This window comes from Haemorhous mexicanus, chromosome 6, assembly GCF_027477595.1.
Source record: "Haemorhous mexicanus isolate bHaeMex1 chromosome 6, bHaeMex1.pri, whole genome shotgun sequence".
NCBI classification, from domain to species: Eukaryota; Metazoa; Chordata; class Aves; order Passeriformes; family Fringillidae; genus Haemorhous; species Haemorhous mexicanus.
Window position 1 is genome coordinate 51,794,066 of NC_082346.1, and position 19,578 is coordinate 51,813,643.

Sequence of the window (19,578 nt, forward strand, 5' to 3'; positions counted from 1 at the left end):
GTGGTATGTCATATTGCCAATTTTTTAGATCAAATACCTTCACTTTTTAGGCAAAAGGCTGCATATTGAATGCCTACAGGATCTTTGCCAGTGTTAGAAGTGACCCTGAGCAGGTGGTGAAAGAGATTTCGGCAGAAGCTTTGCTCAACCTTTGCAGCTCTGGGCTGGGGAGGCTCAGTCCAGATGGAATCTGCAAACCATTCAGCTGCCAAACTCAAATAAGCCTTTAGTGGTCATATGTAAAACAGGATTTTTCTCTGTTCTGAGATTGTGTAAACTTTGGCATATTTTCCTGGAAACAGGAAAATTCAATACCCTTCCAAAACCAAACCAAGCTCCTTCTTAAAAGTAGGCAGCTTTATTTTTTAATTTTTTTAGAGAGCAAAAGTTATGACTGTGTCACCATGAAAGAGTTTGAGGTTTTAGTTGGTTATTTGATTTTTTTTTTTTTAAATTTTCTTTTTTCTTTTTGTGTGTTTGTGGGTTTTTTGTTTGTTAATTTTTATTTTGCTGATTTTTGGTGGTTTTTGTTTGTTTTGTTGGATTTTTTTATGGACAATAAAAAGGTTGTACGAATTTGTTGGGGATTTTCCAAAATTCACCCTGAAGCAGATGTCCAGCAGGAAATTTCCATGGCCCAAATAGACTCACAAAGCAGGCTCCCCAAAAGGACATTAGGGATATAGGCAGCACAAGCAGCTCTGTTTATATGATGGTGATATTGTCTCTGGGTATTCATGGATCATCTACTACTAAGTTTTCCTAGAGAACCATGAGAGCCATGCTTGAGTTTCATTCTGCAAGATGCAGGTTCACCCCCAGGAAATAGGGCTTTGAGGACTTTCTGCTATATACACAGCCACACTGCGTGCCTGTATACATAAATACAACTATGCATAGATACAAGGCTCTCCTGCTGGCATCTCCCAAACCAGTCCTGATCTTTTAAAAATGTACAAGTTGTAAATGCAGACACACAGGAACACCCCTAAAAGAACGATCTTTAGCAGATCTTGAGGCAGCTGGTGTTTATAAATGTTTTATGTATCTCAGTGCACTGACACAGACTAGACCTCTGCGTGCCACCTGGAGCTGAATGGGAGAGCTGCTTGTGTGATGCAGTTTTGTTGCCATCCTGGGTGAGACAGATGGGCATCCCTGTGCCATGCTGGCAGTCTGGATTGCACCCATGGGTCTGCAGGGCTCAGCAAGGAGCTGCCCTGGGCTTGCAATGGGAGCTGGGCAGGCAGAGGATAAACCTGAGCGTGCTGCTGAGCTTCTTTCTCTTTGTGCATGCGTAGGAATGTGGCTTGTGGATCCAGGTAACCCTGCAGACAGCTGGGCCAGTGTGTGAGGATCTGAGTGCCAGTGCTCCTAACAGGGCTCTGGAAATAGGAGGAAACCCTTTTGTCAGGCTGGAGCAGGATCTTCCCATTGGGATATTGCTTTGAGGACAAGATAAGCACTTGGTCTGATCATGCAGTGCAGAATTCCATGTAGTCAAACCCTGAGGTTTCTCAGGGTCTGTTTAAGAGCCTGTGCTTACAAATAAGGAATAGGGAGACATTGTCTCTAGGGCCTGTCTCTTACCCCTTCTCTTCCATAAAACACATTTCTTGAAGCCAAATATATGCATTATAAATATCTTCTGGCTGTGTTGCTATGCTTTTTTTATCTTTTCCTTCTTTGTGTACAGTCGTACCGGTTTCCTGCACTCAGGGGACAATGATCTGCCTGAAAATTATTTGCTCAGGAGAGACAGTCAGACTGTCTGGTGGGGAAATGATGACAGTGTCTAGAAGGAAGGATGTGTTTTTCTATCTATACAATTACCAAATCTATTTTTGAGGAGAAATAAGAAGTAAAAGCTTAAGCCAAAATCTGCCTTCACAATTACTAAGTGCAAAGCACTCGGTTCACTTTTGGGCATGGGCTAGCCCTGCTGGCAGGAACTTGCTGTGAGCTGACTTTGAAACTCTGGGCATTTCTGGTGGTGCTGGCTGTGTCCAGGAGCCCTGCTCCTGCAGTACCCAAGCCTGTGCTGATCACAGATCTGGGGTGTCCAATCTCAAATAATGTATCAAGGGTCTCCCTTGGTACTCAGCACAGAAACTTGGTGTGGTCAGTGCCTACTGATTTCAAGAGAAGTGCTCCAAAATCATTGATTCTTCACCCACTCAGTGATTAGTTTTAAATTTTGTCAGAATTATTTTATTGGTTTGGATTTGGTTTTTCTGTATTTTCTTTTCTTTTCTTTAGAAAATCAGTCTTTATCTACCATCTATGTGATTGCTTACCAGGGTGGCATTGGCACCTGAATGTAAACAATCTCACATGTCCCAGAGGCAGTTTTGTGGTATATGTCACCCCATTAAACAGTCTATAACAAGACTAGAAATTTTAAAAAGGCAATTGTAACTCGAAGCAAATATCAGCCTAATTATTTGTGATAACTTCTGTCATGTATTTAAGGCAAGCCCCTGGAATAAGACAACATTTTTTCTTTCCCCTCATGCTGTTCTTTTGATATTCTTGACCCCTGTGGTCAGAATCAATGCATTGAAATCCCACGAAAAACATGGAAAGAAGCATGAACTTTACATTTCATTCTATCACTGAGGTTCTCCTGTAGATTTACTTCTGAAGACGTTTCCCTTTAGGCTGATAACACCTAAAAATAGTTCAGGTTTTATAGTAAATCTCCCCTCTATGGGTTTATATCCATTGCCTCACTGGAGCTTCAGTCTGAAATGGTAGGGTTTTGAAAGCTTTTTATGATGTAAAGGAGGCTGTGCAGTTTTATTGCCACTACCCAGCGAAGCGTGGTTCCATCAGAGCCTTTTATCAGGAGTTTACAAGTGCAGCGTTACAAATGAGTTTGCTGGCAGGGAGCTGACCCCTCACTGTGGAAGGCAGAGACTGGTTGTATAATTCAAAACATCAATGTCTGGCCTTCTGGGATTTCCACCTGAAAAAAGGCTTTGTATGAAAGGGCTGGAGGCAGATAAGGGTGGTACATGCAGAGCAGCGAGCAAAGCTCAGTCAGCGCTCGCTTCATCAGAGCCACCAGACCTCCACACCGTGCTGGGAGGTTTTGCCTTCATAAGCTGTGATTTCCAGTCATCACAGAGCTCTTGCCATGCAGGGGTGGGAAATGGCACAGCCACAGCTGCACCAGGCTCTGCCTGTGCTGTAAGCCTTGCTCAAGCCCAGGGCTGGGTAGCTCAGAGGGGCACCATGAGGCTGTGGTGATCAGACCAAATCTCTGCTGGCTCAGGAACCTCTGCTGCAGCTCCCCTGGCACTGCTGTCCCCCTGTCTGCCTTCAGCAGAGCCTCTTCCTTAGACCCCTCTTGTGTTAGTGTGATGGTGCCAAGTCCTGCACAGGTGTAATTGATTTTTCAATTCACTGGGAGTTGTGTGAAAGCGTGTGTGTGTGTGTGTGTGTGTGTGTGTGTGTGTATATGTATATGTATATGTATGTATGTATATATATGTATAAGGTGGGTGGAACATTTGAATTTGAATGGGAACATTGGAAAAGGGGTTTTAGCGTGTTCAAAATGGAAGGAATGCTGAAATGAGCAGTAGCTGCAGCAAGGAAGTTTGAACATGTCACAATAAACTGTGCTGAGTTTTGAAATTTCTGTAATTTATTTTTATGGAGTTTAAGGAGACAACTTGAATTTAAAGGTTTTATGGATGTTACTAAATCTGTGCTTTTGGTGGGGAAAATATGGGCATGAAAAATATCATCCAGTGCTGTTTGGAAATGTAAAAAGAAAGAAAAATATAGGCATGACAAAGGACTGTCATTACAAACAAATGTCTTTCTGGTACATGATACAGATATAAGAAGAGGAAAAATTAAGACCAGGCAGCCTGAGCAAAAAACAGGAGTTTCAGGTGTGGGCTGACTGCTAATACTGAAAAATGCAGGCCAAGGGGAACAGTTATTCTAATTTTTTTTCTTTTTGCCCACTTTGTACTAATGTAAAGCATTACAATTAACTGAAAATTGAGAATCAGACCCTCAAGGGTAGAAGAGCCAATATATCTGCAGGGCAAATATGAGTAATGTACAAGGATTTGGAAGATAAATGGTTTATCCTAGAGAAAGTCTGATGCCCTCACAGAGCAGCCTTCTTCATTTCAAGGTTTTGTCAAAAGAATTAAAACTGTATGAAAACCTCAGCCAGGAATTAGCTAGTGGGTCCCATGTGGCTTTCTGTGTGCTTGGAAGCAGCCTGTGGAGGAAGGTTTGCTGTGCCCTCACAGTGTGTGGCTTTTGGGCTCCAGTGCAGCAGCCAGACACTGAGAGCAGTCTGCCACTCCTTCTCATGAATAAAAACATGTGGGTCTGGAGACAATACAGTAGCATCAAGTGATAATAATTTCTTTCCAACATGAAATTGGAACATTCTAACATCCAATTGTTCATCCACTCTAACATCTAATTGTTCATTCTAACATCCAATTTTATTTTTTAAGCAACTTACCATCTTAGATATTTTTTTCCCTCAAAATCTACCCTAAGCCAGTGTCTTTCTTGAGCTTTTAAAGGCAGTATGGGTATCCTAGAAGAGCAGAAACAAAAGGGTTTGACAGGGTCACATGGATGTTAAAGAATATAAGGCTTGGTTTAAAATTTTTTATTCATTTTTAAAGTTTTCTATTGACATTGTTTTAAAACTTTCAGAGATGTCTGGGCCCAATGGATTTGTGTGTCTCTACATTTCTATGAGTTGAACAGCATGTGTGAAGCTAGCCTGAGTGTGGCACACCACTGAGTGAATAGAAATTTTTGTATAATTCTCCTTGTGCATGAGGCAGGGATTTCTCATTTCATACATCACTAGAAACTTGCTGCTGCAAGTCTGTGAAAACAGATAGCCATATCCTGCCTTTAATGCTCATTAGCACCTAGAATTTACAAAGTTCCTCCCCAGATCATGCTGTATATGGAACAAAGTGTTTCTAGCCTTGGCATTCCTGATGGGAACAGTTTTGGATATAACCAAGGTTTTTGGTCAAATCAGCTTTCTTCACATTGTTGTTTGCAGACAGACAACAGCCCAAAGAGCCTCTGTGGCAGTTCCACCTTCAGCAAGGATCCTGGGTTGGGATTTGAACAAGGAATTTGTTTTTGGCAATTTGCATAAAGTAGATCCTCATTAGCATCCCCCTGAGATTCACAGAATCTAATCTTGCAGAAAGCAAAAGCAGCTTTCATTCACCATCCATTTTAGACCACAGTACCTGTGGCCAGCACTGGTTGTCACTCCTTCCCCAGCTCCTGGAGCTTGAGTTGCTTTATACCATTCTAGTTGCACTGATGTGCACGTGTCTGCCCCAGCCCTGGCATGTGCTACTGGCAGGGGGCATTTGGCAGATTTCCTGTTCCTTGTAGTAACTGTCTCTTACATGCCTTTTGGTGTTCTGTCCCTGGGCAGGGATTTTGTCTCTTTCTTGGGAAAGGTGCCCAAGATATTTCACTCTTTGCCACTATGTGGGTAAGAAGCAATCTGATTTTCTAGATGATCTCAGTTTTGAATGAAGTTTTATTTCTGCACAGTGAAAATATTTGGTTTTGTTTTGGGGTTTTTTTTAGTATTTTTGAGTTAAATGTTCAGTTCTTATACTCCATTCTTTCAGCTGAGTTTTTCTCTGTCAGACTGTTCTCTGCCATTAATTGCAACCAAGGCCTTCATGAATTTTTTTTCTAGGTTTCTCTGACTTGAGTGTCAACTGGTCCTGTGACAGTCCAGTTTCATAATTCTCCTGGGCAGTAATATTTTCCAAAATATGGTATTATAGCCAGGCAGTTTTTGGAAGCATCCTTTAACTGTTTTTTCCTCCTCTGGCAATGGCTTCTGCTCTGTGTTCTAGTTCTGAATTAACTTGCCATGCTGGTTTGACTCATTTGAGCTGTCCCCTGAAACATCAGCTTGTTTCTCTCCTAACAATCCTGTTCTGCATTGGTCACTTCATCTCACACTAACCAAGATTTCAATTCAGATATTTCTGGTTTATGATAAACAGGGATTAGGGGAGGAGTAAGAAGATGCTGTATGATGTCCAGTTGGCCCCTTCTGGGACTAGTTTAGCAGGATTGCTGTGCAGGGAGATCCTTCACCTCGAGGTGTGGAGGAGCCCAATGACATCCTATCCCATGGGTCAGCCTTGCAAGCCTCAGGCAGGAGCAGGGGAGGGGATGCAGCACCTTCCAGTGGGAACCAGTAAATACAATTATGCCCTAAGGACTGCACTGCTTTGCTTTTGTGTTTGCTCCTGGGATTTTTTTGATTGCTTTGGAGAACTAATAAAACTTCTGTTTACCCAGCCGTACATAATTCTGTGCTATGCTTTTCCCTTCAATCTTTATGTGGGAGTACATTGATATTTTTGTCCCAGCTGTACAATCATGAGATTAAATGATAGCTTGATCTTGGAGCTTTTTGCATTTTGAAGGGTCATATAAAAATCCCTAAGAAACAAGTAATAGTGCTATATTTAATTTCCAGTCAAAATGGATCTCAACTAATGAAAACAGATGTTTTAAAACTTTTTTTTGCAAAACTATGGAAACACTTCAGGTATTTTTTAAGTGCATTTGAAATTTAAAGTCCAGGTTTTTCTCTTACCTCATAAAAATGCATGCTAGGAATCCTTAATCCAGTATTTTTAAAAGACTTATTTCCTTAATTTCAAAGGGCGGACACCACACTGGGGAGATGTGCAAACAGGAGTCTGGAGAATTACACATTTTTCTAGTGCTTGCATTGATTATGTCATTTCTGATGAGGTATCTTGTGCTTCAGTTCTCCCCATCTATGATCAGAGTTAATATTTACTTTATTAAGAAACCTTGATTTAACTTCAGAATCTCATATCCCTATTATGTTATTGCTTATCATAAATCAAGTTAATGCACTTAAAAGGACTCATATGCATGCAAGAGATTACAAAAGTGCTGCTCACATGGTCCAAATGAAGCACATTAGCAATACATATACTTTTCTCAGTAGTGAGGCAGAATGTGGAGGCATTTGCACGATCAGTACTTTACAATAGAAAAGCACACAGCTTTATATTCTGCCAGGAAAGTTTTCACTCTGCTGTACCTGACATGGCTCAGAAGGACACCACACACTTTGAAAGTCTGTTAAAAAAGGCTAAAGAGCATGGCAAGAGAATGCATTATTATTGCTTGGGAAAGAGCCTCCAGCTCACATGATGCCTTGCAATTAGCAAAAAAAGCCAAACTCCTGCCCTTGAGACAATGTCAGATGGGACATCAGTTCATGGTGAGGAGAGATGGCTTCTCTTTGGAAGGTGGGCAGAGGACTGCCTCACAGTAGGAATGAGCTTTAAAGAGTTCAGAAGGCTTTATGTATGAGGGATAAAAAAAATGGAATGGGTTTTGATGATGAGATACAATGAGATATTTAAGTTCCTTCTAAGTTTGACCACCTTCTAATGCAGGGTAGTGAAGTGGGTGGCTGAGTAGAGCAGAATCTCCATCTCTGGAGAACTTTAGGTACAAGGTAAATAAACTTCTGTTTGTTTTAATAGTTTATAACCCATCGTTGTGTGTGCTTAGCTGTGTCTGGAGGTCTTTGCCTGCCACTTTTCTATGATTTTATGAAATGTGAATGCCCACTTCGTGTGGTTTTCTTTGGGCTATAATTGCCCCTGATTCAGTGAAGACTTTGTGCTGTCTTTCACTGCCAGAGACAACTTTCAGATTTGTATACTTTCTAAAAATTTCAGTTTACTTAGTGGAGTGTTAAGCATGGTATCTGACCATCAAAAAAAACCTCATTTCAGTAAAATGAAGGATATTTTGCTTTAAATATAGAACATAGGGCTGGTTTAATGAAGTTTCACAGTTTTATATCACAAAAAAAAAATCTTTGTGTGCAGTGCTATTTGCCATGTGAATGATAAATGCAAGGAGAATACAAACTGCACCCTGGCACAAGCTACTCTTTACTGTCAAACCTTGTTCTATTACAAAGGAGAATTTTCTGTGTAGCAACAGACACAGAAGAATTTCCTTTGCACCAGCTGGCAGGTAAAAACCTTGCTTGCATCAGCTGCACTCCTGCTTCCCCAGAGATTCAACCATTCACCATTTCACTCCAGCTCCTATCTCCACTGAACTTCATTAGGGAAAACTTGAAGTTCTTAAGTAAATGAAAAGAACACGGTAACGCAACAAGCAAATAAATCCTTCCATTTGACTCTGCCTCGGGTACAAATTTCCATCCTCAGACTGTTTCTGTACATAGAGCACCACATTGCAATCATTACTCTGAATCTGCCTACCTCCAAGCACCAATTTTGAGAGCTGTTCAACAAATCTTTATTTTCTGGTTTATTGTGGTCCCACTGCAACAGGGAACAGAACTGGGATAATTTAACCCTCTGCTTATTATACACATGAGTCTATTGGAAGGCTCAGTTCAGGCTGATGTGCTTGACTTGTGCTGCATGGTGTTGGTGTTAATTGATGGTTTAATCTTTCATTCCTTTGCCTTAGCTTTTGTCCTCTTAGGATGTTGGAAAACTAATATTTTTTAAAATGCATTTTCCTAATAATAATGTCACTTTGGGTCTTATGACTTATTTCAGGACTCATTTGGCATTATATTTAGATAAGAACTCCTGCAGAATACTGAGAGGTCATTTTGGAAGAACCTGCCATAAACAATTGTGATGAGAAAACTGACATTAATGTGAATTTGCTAAATAAAGTGACTGGAGACATCATCTGATATTTCCATGAAGCTGTGATGATTTTTTTTTTCTGTCACAGCTATGCTGTTTGCTATTTAAAAGCATTATCTTGTTTATTATTACCCAATTGCTTCCATTTGACTACAGATTCTTCCTATCCATATTCTGCTTTATGCTAGGGAAAGACTAGAGCTTCTCTTCCTTACAAATGAGGGTAAAATAGTGTTTTTATAGATTTGACTAAATGTAATCAGTAATTAGATTTTAGTTCTATTAAATTTACCTCTTGATGCTTTTGTGGGGTGTTCTTTGCTTTCTAAGGAAGTTTTTCCAGAGTGCATGTCTGTACCTAAGGTTCCATATATTCTGAAATATTCCTGGGTATTCTGGAATGAGACAAGTGTGTAGAAGAGCAAATATTCTTAGTTCATTGTTTTCAAGAAAGAACAGAAGCAATGTTCAAGTGCTGTTCACAATGATTGCTAATTTCTTGCTTTAGAAGTTTGTCTGTACCCCATGATTAACTGTAGAAGTTGTTGCAGTATAAATGTATTGAGTGATGGCTGTCCTGGAGCAGCTCCCCTGTAAAGGCCCTTTCTGTCTCCATGTGGGAGAGATTCTGCAATAGCTACTGCTTGTCCCCCTTTATTCTCCCTTAATCTGGATTAATTGTCTCTTATACGTGAGTCAAAAATGCAGTTTGTGTATTCAGGCTGAATTGTCTTGGTTTCATTGACTCCAATGCCAGCTTATGACAACTGAGAAACTTTGAAATATTTCTTCATAGTCTTTAATGTAAGCCAAAATCCTCGGTTGGATAGCTGAGGTCTTCACATATCTGACTTCTGCAGTGTAACTCAGAAACCATGTTTCACAGGTGCTGCTATATTCCTTGTGGGCTGAAGCAGAACCCCAAAGGGGAGTTCTGGTCGTGGCTTTCACTATGACCCAGAAAGCTAAATCTTAATGCTGTGGTTTGGACTTTCTCCCAAAACTCTTGTGATAACAAACTACTTTGATAATTCTACAATGCAATAGCCCTGAACTAATTAAAGAGGAAAGAGGAATAATCCTGTACCTTTGTGTTCTCTGTCCAGCTAGCAGCTACTTGCTACAGAGAACTCCTGGACTCATTTTTTTGGGCCTTTTTATGCATTGTGAGCACCTCACAATAGACACATAAAATGTCCAAAGGTGTTTGATCATGGGAAGCCATTTTGCATTCAACACTGCCACAAAATAGACACAAAGATACATAAACACAGTTATGCAAAGACTCATATCTTCACTTTTTGTTATGGCCTCGTTCTGATGCAACATCTTCCCCCCTCTCTCTGTGCCCCCTCCTTCCCCCCGAAATTCAAGCTCAAAAATGTTTCAGAGAATCATAGAATGATTTGGGTTGGAAGGGACTGTAAAAATAATTTCATTCAGATTCTCCTGCTATGCACAGGGACACATTCCACTAGACCAGGTTGCTCAGAGCCTCATGCAGCCTGGCCTTGAAAAATTGCAGGGATGGGGCATCCACAACTTCTCTGGGCAACCTGTTCCAGACAGGCTGTTCAGCACCCTCACTCTAAATAATTTCTTCCTAATATCCAGTCTAACTGGATCTAAATCTAACCTCTTTCATCATAAAGCTATTCCCCATTGTCCTACCACTGCTTGCCCTTGCAAGGGCAAGGATTTGGCTTTCCCCTTACAAGAATAGGGGGAAAAAAATGTCACCATATCAAACTGTAAATGTCCCAAATCCTGAATAAAGGACAAAATATTGTGCTGTATATTAGAGAAACATAGCTTCAAATACTGGCTGGTTAATGCATGAAGGGGTATGGGGCTTAAGTCAGAGTCACCATTATTGACAAGAACACCAAAGACGGCCTGATTTCAAAAGTGACATCTTGATTTAAAGTAAACTTAAGCATGCTTAAAGCCCTTTCTTGATAGTGCTGCCAGGAGGGAGGCAAATCCTGGAGCTATTCTAAATGTCACCCTTGTATACTTGGGTTGTTTCAGCTGACAAAAACTTGATGGCCACTTGGAAAATTGACATGATAGAAAACACAGAAAAGGATACAACTGCAGCTCAATTAAAGCCACCAAATCTTTCCTGACATGATTGCTGTCTTTCTTTGTACTAAAAAGAAGAGGGGGAACGAAAAAAAAAAAAGTCCTGGCTTTTGTATTTACAAAGCTGTGGGTTCATCTGTAACACTGGAAATAATCCAAGAAGGCATGGCAGCAGGGCTTTTGTGTTCTCAAAACCAAGTTACCCATTAAAAACTTCCAGACTACTTCTCTGCCTGTCCTCCTGGCTGCCTTGTTCCTTTTCCCCCTTCCAAATTGCTAAGTTTTTGTCATCTCTCAACTGTCATTGTGTGGAGGTCATTTTAGTGCTGTTTTTTGAGTCTCTTTCCTGCGTTCCCTTCAATTTAGGAAGTTCCTCTGGTACAATTTGTACCTCTCAATTGCTTTCAGTCAGAATTAAACACACAGCTTTGTACCTCTAATTTGTCTAGCACAAACATCTCACGCACTTGTCAGAGGGGATTCGCTCCTTTGTTAGCTGCATTTCTAAAACCAGACTTGACTCATGCTGGAAGGTTTTGCTGGTCCTTTACCCTTCAGCAGGAAATGACATGAACTCCTGTTTGAAGCATTTTGTCTTGACCCACAGGGTTATGCTTATATGTGCATGCTGGAAAATTAGAGTGGTTTCAAATCCTCATCAACAGAAAATTTAAAACCCTGTAAAAGCAAGGCAGAGTGTGTTTCTGAGAATGCTTTTCCCAGTGCTCCCCACACCCTCCTGCCCTGGCCTGGTCCTTGCTGAGGGCTTGGGTCTGTGCTTAGATTCCACTGTTCCCAAAGCCTCTCTGAAACAAGAAGTAAGACAGACTCCAGGCAAATTAACTATAAACCAAAATTATGTTTAACTTAAAAATGTAGTTTTCAGGGAAAATCTAAGCCTTGCTATAGAAATATTGGAGGAAAAATGCCACCACACTAAAGTTAAAGCTCTTGTAGCTCTATAATTTCACAGATGGAAATATTTTTACTGTCCTGTTATGTACTCTCTTGACCACCATCTGATTTTTTTCCCCCTCTAATAGTTGTATTAGTCTGGTTTAGACATAAACAGTTAATAGCTTTTATGTCCCTCTTTCCTTGTACAACTACCTGCAGAGTAATGTAAGAAACAGTATTTTGAAGAACCTTTCCTGGATGATCCAAACAAGTCAAGAGGCCTTTACTGGGGAGGATACCTCCAGCTGCATTCTTCTTGTTGCAAATGGGCAGCTCCCTAACCCCAGCTTTATGTAACTCTAGGGTTGATATTATCCCATGGTGTAAATTCAGTGGTTCAGATCCTATAATACATGCACATAGTAAATCACTGTTCCTGGAAAGTTGAATTTTTTTTCACTCACTCAATATTCCTGTGGCACACAGAAGATGTAAGATGACCCAGTAAGCAGAGCAATGAGACTACAAAAAGCTGAAGTCAACCACCAGTTGTGCTAGTTTTTGTGGTAGGATTCTTCCCAAAATACCTAGTGGGAGATGTTAATTCTAGAATTAAATGAATTACTTATATAGCCCCTTCGTGTGCTTTGTCTTGGGGAACATAAAGGAACATCATATCCTTGTTTTCAAAAGCCCTTGGAACAAGTCTGACTAGAATAGAATGAGTAAGTTTTTGAGCTGACTTAGACTCTCACAATGTTAACATATTCTTGTTTTTGTGCAATCTGATACTAGTATGATTATAAACTGTGATTACTCCATGCAGTGCTGGAAGAGGCATTTCAGCCTCTCTGAATTCCTTAGCAGATTGACAGGGTTTGGCCAATAGTTACTTTCTACTTTTGCAGAAATTAAGCAACAAAATATTGAGAAAGTCAAACATACTTTCAGGTCTGTTTGATCATCTGAAGGTCATTTGGTGGTAGTACTGCAGATATCCCTTTTAAGCCACACCCTACAGTTTTCCTGAAATATATTCTTACACAGAGTCATCACTGGAAAAAAATATCTGTCACCAATGGCCCATATAAAGTCACAAAATGAGATGTACTGAGATAACTTTGACAAGAGAACCAAGATGGAAAAGGGATCTCTTCATCTCAGCAATAGGAATGTTCTTTTGTATCCCCAGCCATGACGGCTGCAGAGACTTAGAGCATGCAAGCTGAATATTTAGCCAAGAAATTTGAAAAAGGATCTTTTCTGTTGAAGCAGTTTTCAGATTCAGCCATGTCTGTTGGGGAATTGAAAACTATTGCACTCTGCTCGGCCATCCAGCAGATTGAGTTAGGCTGCTTCAGACACTTCAAATAAATCCATCCATGAAAGTAAGCCATTGCCATAGAGGGCTACTTGTCTCTGCCATTTATCAATTAGACTAAATAGTCTTCTGGCAAGCTCAGGGACCTGTGATACAAGGATGTGGTTCAAGTTATTTGTAACTAACTGGAGTATTCCTCGACCTCCCTACTTGCATCAAGGGGTGTTTGGGAATTAGTTTCTGAGAGGGTAGGAATAGGGAAAGCTCTTTTGGCTGTCAGGAAAATAGGTGCAGGGGACACATCTAAAAACTGGCTTAAGAGCTGGTGTCAATCAATCTTCAAATGTATTTGCTGGTGTGTGTTAATGCAAATTCACAATTGCAAAAGATGAAGTACATGTTGATGAAAGACCTTATAGAGAGTTTATTTTAAAGAGGTAGATGTGCTTCTGTAAGCTATGCAGATGAAAAGTTATATTTATAGTCTGTTAAGGATTGACAATCACAGTAAAAAGCACATTAAATAATAATGGAACCTTTTGTAGCAATGATGAGCAAGCTTTGGGGGAAGACCTGGTTATCTTACATGTAGCCCATCTTCTGCACTTATGGTCTGCTGTCCCCATTGTGTTGTATCTTCCTATGAATTATTGCTTCACCAGGAATATTAACCTTGCAGTGTACAGAAATACTGTACAATATATACTCTTCTTATTTACTATATGATGGTTCTAAGATTGTTGGATGGCCTGACTCAAATTTTGCAAAATTGTGAGTCCAGCCATGTACAAAAGTAACATTTATGACAGTTTAGTTACCAAGAACCACATTTATGACTGTTACCATTGTCTGCAGTATTTTCTCTGCATATGTGACTGAACATGCCAATTTCTTTAGCATGAAGAATAAAAAATAATAATTTGTTCAGCTTAATTCCTGACTCATCAGTGACTTCATTAGCATTATGGTATAGACTAATTTATCCCATCCAGTCTCACTGCATCCTCAGATAAATGGTTGTGCCACTTCCTCATTGTCTTGCCACAGAGCAATAGATGGAGATGGATCATTTAGTATTGTAAAGCAACTTACAAAAAGTCTTACCTGTGGGATCAAACCCTATTATTTATTTGTTCCAAATCATTTTTTGAGATCACCTTGAGAGGCAGTCTACTCTCAGTACTGTGATCAGTGCCCTTTAGCTGCATAAGCTGTCTTCTGTGTTCTTTCTTAAAGTCTAGGAAGACTAGTGGGACATTAAAAAATCAGAGGGCAGTGAAAAGACTCTCCTTTTCTTCCCCATGGAAACCAGGAAAGTCCTTCCAGTTCAATGTTAGCAACAGAAAATTATTAATTTGAAAGTCTTTCATCTCTCAATCAAGAAGATTCTTTCATTGTTTCCTGTCTTCCACTTCTTCAATGCTGCCACTGAAATCCCCCATGGCAGGGTTGTCTCTTCAAATAAGAATCAACCTGTAAAATCTCCTTTTCCAAATGAAAAGGGATTAAGCATGAAAGTTTCCAGTAAGAATACCGTTACTGACAGTCTCTCTCTCTCATGCTACCACTGCTGCTTCATTCTGGTTTGCCGTAAAAGTTGTTACAATTAGTCTTGGAAACCTGGTGGCTTCAATATGCAGCTGGTGTCCTTCTGGCTGGATCCACGCATGGCACTCAGTCAGGTTTGTGCAGCACTCTCATTCTGCTCCCACCAGAGACTGCTGCTTTTTTGAGGATGTAATTTCAAACACATGACTGATCTGGTCTTCCACGTGTTGCCGAGGAAGGTAAATATCTGAGACCATAGTGCAGTGTACGTAAGCTGTGGAGCTACAAGTGATCAGCTCTGGACACAACAAGTTTTACCTGCATTGGGTGTGGCACCCATGGATGGTCATTCTGCTTTTGGTCAGGCAGAGTGTGGACAGGACAAGGTCATCTTTACTTGCAGGGCAAAGGGAGGCAGATCCTTATCTCTGCAGTACTTAGTTCTTGCAGTGCAGAGCCATCTGTGAGAAATGGAAGGGTACATCCTCGTGTCACAGTGTTTCAGACGTGCAGGATCTCTAAAGTGCTTAGAAACTCCTGCAGGTTTACAAGAGAACAAATGAGATGGATCGCAAACTTAAATGAAATAGAATCTAAAAAGGTAAAGACCATTTTATTTTCTTTTTTTTTTCACCTCTCCACACTTCTCCACCCCTGCCAAAGCCGATCCATTTTTATGCATATAAATGTGGTGCACATTTCAAAGGTAAGCATCTGTGCTAGATCCTAGAGCTATTTATTTCCAAACTCCTTAGCCATTCAATTGAAATGTCCAATTACTCTAACTTACAGTGCCCCTTAATAACCTTCATAATGAAGAAGAATTAAAGTAATATTGCATCAATTACACTATTTATTAAGTTAAAGTGACAGAACATCGATTATGCTGACATATAACCAGTGACACCATTAAGGCAACAATATTAAATAGCTGGTGTTCTTTAACAGGGTTATCTCAGGCCACTCAGAAGTTGATGGTCATTAATTGTCTTGTAAGTGTAATTTAAGACTTCCTTCCTGAAAGAAAAAGATTTCCAAGGGCCTGAAAAGAGTTGCTAAGTTAGATCATGCTGGTGGAGCCTGCCTCTGTGTCTTCTTGCCTGGGAAGTCAAGTTCATGATGCTAAACCTGGCTTTTGTGAATGTTCATGATGTAAATTCAGGTTCTGTCCCAGAGTCTGTGACTGTCTTTTTTCCTTGGGTAACTGCAGTTTGTCTTTTATCACTGATTTGCCATCTACTTCTGTGGAAATACAAATTGATAATGTTCACTCAAAGTTTTTTCAGAGATTTTCTGTGAACTAGAATCTCAACTTTTTAAAACCAGCCTTGCTTTTACTTTCTTAATCCCTTAAACCCAGGCAGGAAAATGTCATGCTTGGTTGTGGATTTTAATCCTCTGCTGTTGTTCTAAAGTGCTACTATTTCTATTGCCCATTCACATATGACTTTGGTGAATTACATGCTACTAAAATGTTGCCTTGTTTGTTGCATTTATAGCTTCTACACTTTCACCTAAAGCCTCGTGATAATAAACAGCTTTTTGCTAATCACTGTTGAATGAAAATTCAAGCATCTCTGTGTTCTTACATTAAAGAGCGTGACTTCAGTATGTAGGGTTTAAAGGGAAAAACAAGTGAAAATATTTTAGGGGGATTTAGAAAAAAAACAAAAGCTAAACAAATCCTGGAGGCAAGTAAGAAAAGTCAGAACTTTTTGGCAATCTTTTAATTTATTTTGAGCCTGGTCCATGAAATTTGAGCGGATTGTGTTGGCAATGCCTCTTACACAACAATTTTCATTTGCAGAATTTGAGCTGAAACACAGCTTGAGTATTATATGCAATGTTCCATGTGGAATAAATTATTCTGACAGGGCCTTCATAGACTCCAAAAGTATTGACAAAAATGACTTTGTGTTGCCTTTACTTGATGATTTACTCCACATCAGCTGAGCTACAGAATCCACCATGGTCCTCACCCTGGCCTGATGCAGTCAGAAGACATGTGGTGGGTTAAGGTGATGTGATGATTTTTTTCACACTTAAAGTGCACATAAGATCAGATACCAGCTGATGTGACAAGCAGTATGCAATTAATCATTCACAATGCATTTTATTTGCATCTGAGGCAAGTGAGAGACATTCAGATGGGCAGCTACCAAGGTTTAGCTGATGCATTAAGTGGTTAGGAAGTGGTAAGGTGATTTCTTGTGGCCACTGCCCTTAATTTCAAACAGTAAAGTATATCACCATTGATCCTCAGTCTGCAACACTGATCAGCAAGGGCAATGGCTTCTTTCTCTACCAAAATAAACTTGCACTGATTCAAAATTTGATTGTGATGCAGGGAGTTAAGACATCAAGCAGTATCCTGCTCAATCATTTCTTTTGTTATTGCTGCTCTTATGAACTTTTGCTGAGATTTCAAGGAAAATAGAATATTACTTTCAGGGACTGCCTTTTAAAAGTCAATTCAGAAATGAAACAAATTGTCAGCAGCCTTTGGAAATGTTATGAAGGAACTCAGCTCTCATCTTCTTTCTGTAAAAGCCTGAGGTAAAGTTAGGTGTTCCACAAGATAATAAATATCTCTTAATTCTCATATCCTTGAGCTTGCCAACAGCATGGAAAATACCTGAAAGTCAGTTCAGGAAACAGGACTTAAAACCACAAGGTGTGCTTTGAAATGCAACAGCAAGCACAAAGTCACTCCAAGCCTCAGCAAAGTGTGGTAAACATGATGACTCTGGTTTTCTTCTACAGCATTTTTGGAGCTAATTTGAAGCTGTGCATTCCCAATGCAACCAAGGGCTACAAGATCTTAGCCAGCATATTTTAAATGAGGCCTTTCCAATTGGGATAGTCCCTGTGTTGCATTGAATTGCAATGCATTTGCATCATTAGCTTGGAGAGAGATCAGATAACCAACGTAATAAATATAGTAATTTAAAAAAAAACAAATTCTTGCTACTGATCTGATCACACTGTCCCACTGAGGTCATTCTCTATTATTTTAGTTTGCTTGTTATGAGATCAGTGTGTGTCCAAAGAACAGAGTGGTGTCAGATCTGGAGATCTTTTTCTGGTAATTTTCCTCCAGCTATGCAAGGTGTTGAACATAAAGACAAAGTTGATTTTTTTTTGCTTTGTTTGCCCCTGCACGTGGTCTTTCACATGCAACGTATTTGACACTGTCCCTCATGATGTCCTTATCTTTAAATTGGAGACACATGGATTTGGTGGGTGGACCACTCAGTAGATAAAGAACTGGCTGGATGCTCACAGGCAAAGAGCTGTGGTGGATGGGTCATTGTCCACAGGAAGACCAGTGAGGAGTGGTGTCCCTCAGGGGCTGGTACTGGGGCCAGTGCTATTCAGCATCTTTGTTGGTGACATGGACAGTGGGATTGACTGCACCCTCAGCAATTTCACTGGTGACACCAGGCTGTGTGGTGCAGCTGACACACTGGAGGGACAGGATGCCATCCAGAGGGACCTGGACAGGCTGGACAGGTGGGTCAATGCAAACCTCTTGAAGTTCAATAAGAGTGAGTGCAAGGTCCTGTGGCTGGGTTGTGGCAAACCCAGGCACACCCACAGGCTGGACAGAGAAGTGACTGAGACAAAGTTTCTGAGGACAAAGGCTTGGGGGCCGTGGTTGATGAAAAACTCAACGTGAGCTGGCAAATGTGCTCACAGTCCAGAAAGCCAAGCGTGCCCTGGGCTGCAGCCAAAGGAGTGTGGGCAGTAGGTTGAGGAAGGGGACTTCTCCCCTCTACCCTGCTCTTGTGAGACCCCACCTGGAGTGCTGTGTACAGTTCTGGTGTCCCCAACAGAAGAAGAACATGGAACTGTTGGAGCAAGTCCAGAGGAGGCTGTGAAGTTGATAAGAGGACTGTAGCACCTCCCATCCAAGGAGAGGCTGAGAAAATTGGGGCTGGTCAGCCTGAAGAAGAGAAGGTTGCATGGAAAACTCACAGCAACCTTCCAGTACCAGAAGGGGGCCTACAGGGAAGCCAAAGAGGGGTTCTTTGTCAGGAACTGTAGTGATAGGACAAAGAGCAATGGGCACAAACTGAAAGAGGGGATGTTTAGATTAGATATTAGGAAGAAATTCTTTACCAAGAGGGTGGTGAGACACTGGACAGCTTGCACAGGGAGGTTTTGGATGTCCCAGTCCTGGTGGTATTCAAGGCCAGGTTGAATAAGTCCTTGAACAGCCTGGTCTAGTGGGAGGTCTGCCTGCCCATGGCAGGACAGGTTGGGTCTAGATGATCTTTAAGGTCCCTTCCAACCCATAACATTCTATGAATCTATATTAAATCTGGATCAAGAGCTTGTGGGAGACACTAGGGGGTAATCATAACCATCCCTTTCCAAGAATTATCATACCACAAGAATAGAAGGTAACCAATGGTAACTAGAAGATTACCATTTCTCAGAAAAAAAAGTCCTAAAAAACCACCTTTTCATAAAGACCTATTAAAAGACACTACAAAAGCACAAGATCTGAAGCTTCTGTGTGGAAGAACAGCTTTTCTAAGTGTTCAATGAAGGGAGAAGAATTTGCCTCTGATACAGAGAGGAATGGGCATCTGCTGGCCAGTGGGTCTGTTGTTGTTTGAAGAATGGGTTAATGAAGACAGCTTTCAGAAATCATGGGAGAACTGAGCTTCTGTTTTTCTGAGCACTGTGCAGCATAATGCACAGTCTGCATCCCCCTGCTGTTCCCAGTAATACACACACACACTTCAAAATATCTTTTCACAAGCGCATTTGACAGCTAGAGAGGAGGTGTTGGGGGCGAATGGCACCTGACGCTGTTTGTTCACTATGAATAGCTGCAGTTCCTTCCACAGCAGTTTTCTTTATGTTCCTTGCTGTTCCAAAATTTCTCTTTTTTTTGAGGGAAGATGGAAAGAAAGGTTCTGGAAGTAGTTTTTCTGCATTTCTTCAAATACTCTAAGGAGTGTCACAGTGTGCCAGAGGCATGTT

At 40.7% G+C, this 19,578-nt stretch overlaps 1 protein-coding gene across 2 annotated transcripts in view; it reads left to right on the top strand.

Annotated features, from left to right (window-relative positions):
- The first annotated feature begins 14,844 nt into the window (after positions 1-14,844).
- TUNAR (TCL1 upstream neural differentiation-associated RNA) overlaps positions 14,845-19,578 on the top strand; it is a 92,833-nt gene continuing 88,099 nt past the window's right edge. The window contains exon 1 of one of the 2 annotated variants that reach the window (XM_059850254.1): positions 14,845-15,184. The gene's annotated coding sequence lies outside the window, so the exon portion shown is untranslated. The remainder of the gene's footprint in view (positions 15,185-19,578) is intronic. The other variant, XM_059850251.1, reaches the window with a different exon arrangement.